At 47.0% G+C, this 2,250-nt stretch overlaps 1 pseudogene; it reads right to left on the reverse strand.

Moving 5' to 3' along the window:
* Nucleotides 1–263: 263 nt before the first annotated feature.
* On the reverse strand, nt 264–1,348 carry LOC100771126 (annotated as a pseudogene).
* Between the last annotated feature and the right edge of the window lie 902 nt (nt 1,349–2,250).

A 2,250-nucleotide genomic window follows, 5' to 3' on the forward strand; every position in this document is an offset into this window, starting at 1 on the left:
TGGGCGTTGGTGGCATATGCCTGTATTCCCGGCACTCAGGAGGCAGAGTCAGGCAGATCTCTGAGTTCCAGGCAAGCCTGGTCTACAGAGTGAATTCCAGAATTGCAGGACAGGCTCCAAAACAATACAGAGAAACCCCGTCTCAAGAAAAAAAGAGTAGAAGGACACAGGCCCACCTTCAGAGGGAAGCAAACACTTCGCCCATATAACGTGAGTCTGGGTCCTCCTGTAGACTCAGTGTGGCTAGACAAGGTCTTTGGGTATCAGAAATGATGCCATTGATGGAGGCCAAAGTGCATGGACAGGTTGTGTCCCAAGGCCACATACACGAGGCCAAAGTCCCAGTTCACAGGCAGGTAGGGCAGAGGTGGTACATAGGGTGCCGGCATGGGACCTATGTTGATGGGGAAGTTGTTGAACCCAGGCCACACGGGTGGCAGAGGGAGAGATAGATGCACCGTGGCGATGGGTGGCATCTGTGGGTGCAGGGTCTGTGGGACAGGCCATGGCAGGCCTCCCACGTGCTGCTGGCTTCTCCAGTGGGGGTCCGATTCGTTTGAAGGTGTTCTCTCCATTCTTCCTTCTCTGTTCCTCTTCAGCCTCCTTTTGGATTTCCTGAATCAGCTTTTCATCATATTCAGTGGGGTCGTTCCAGAGGGAGCATCTGGAACATTCCTGGCAAGAGGCTTCTGGAAAGCGAGGATGCTGGCAGAAATGGTCATAGCCATTGATAGAAACTCGATAGACATAGCACATCTGGGCACCACAGTGGCAAGACATGTGGTTGCAGCCTTTGGATTTGATGAGGCTGATCCCACACTGGTGGCATTTTCTAATGCGAGCTGCAGTCATTTTTTTCTTCAATAAATGTCCGGTACTTAGCATCATCCTTTTGGCCAGCTCTTCACAGGTGAGGCCCGTATGCTCTTTCCAGAGGCCCTGACACTTCCTACAGTTCTCCTTCTGGCAGCGAGGATAAGGGCAGCTGAACCTCTAAACATCCCTGTCCAACAGAGCAGGGAAGCTACATGAGGGGCACCTGACGAGCTCATCACCACAGGCTGCAGTGACTTCTTCAGTTTTCCATTCATAGTATTTGCATAGAATGGTCTGGGGAGCACCTTCTCCAGTTCACTGATTGGGAACATGTGCAGCTGCCCTCCATGCAGCTGAGTTCTGACTTTCCTGACCCGAACACTGCCTCTTGGGGATATCTGATGAGACATTCTTTGCAGAACAAGTGAGCATCAGAACACTGTGTCATCTCCTCAAATGCAAACTCCCCAAAGCAGCATCCACACTCCATCAGCTCTCCATCCTTTTGACACTGTTCTGCCTTCATCTGCATTGCTTCTTGTCCCCACTTGTTTTCCAATTTGGCCTCCTGAGATGCTGGCAGTTAAACACTAGAATTTCTAGGCCTTTCTTCTCCTAGTCTGTTCAGACCATGCCAATGGGTAGCTGGTTTGAAGTTAGTAGGCCGGGATGTCTGCGGTTCATGTTTTTCTGTCAGTGTGACATCATCCTGATTGTCATCCACGTGATGCTCAGTATCTGGGGCAACCACCACTGGAATCCCTTCTTCATCACAGGAGTCAGATGTGATTTTGGGCCTCCTTTCCTCTCCCTGGTGTTACTGAAAGTTGTTCAATTGAATGACCTCCTCTTCATTGTTCCCCTCTGCCATTTCCAAGTTCCCTGGTTATCAGCAGGAACTCCTGTCTTCGCCAGATCGCTGCTGCTGTTTTTCGCTTTCTTTTTTCTATTGCATAACTTTAGCCTCTTTGTCAAAAATCAGGTTTCATAGGTGTGTGGGTTAATATCATGGTTTTCAATTCAATTCCATTGATCTACCTGTCTATTTTTGTACCAATACAAAGCTGTTTTCAGGACTATAACTCTGTAATAGAGCTTGAAGTCAGGGATGGTGATGCCTCCAGAAGTTCCTTTATTGTACAGGGATGTTTTGGCTATCCTGGGTCTTCCTCACAGAGATGCAAGGACTGTTCAATAAACTGAAATCAATTAATGCACTACATAAATAGGAGGCACAAACAACACACTTATCTAATTTAATGCAGAAAATAAAATTCACAAACTCTAGTATCTCAGGATACAAGAAATATATCATAACAATACAAACACTACATATAACAAGTTCAGAACCATCATTCCTCTCAGAGAAAAGCTCAAAGAATTTATACTAAAATGTCACCTTTTCTCTTCAATACAGTATTTGGAGTCTAAGAA

This window comes from Cricetulus griseus, chromosome 2 (genome assembly GCF_003668045.3).
Source record: "Cricetulus griseus strain 17A/GY chromosome 2, alternate assembly CriGri-PICRH-1.0, whole genome shotgun sequence".
Classification (NCBI taxonomy): domain Eukaryota; kingdom Metazoa; phylum Chordata; class Mammalia; order Rodentia; family Cricetidae; genus Cricetulus; species Cricetulus griseus.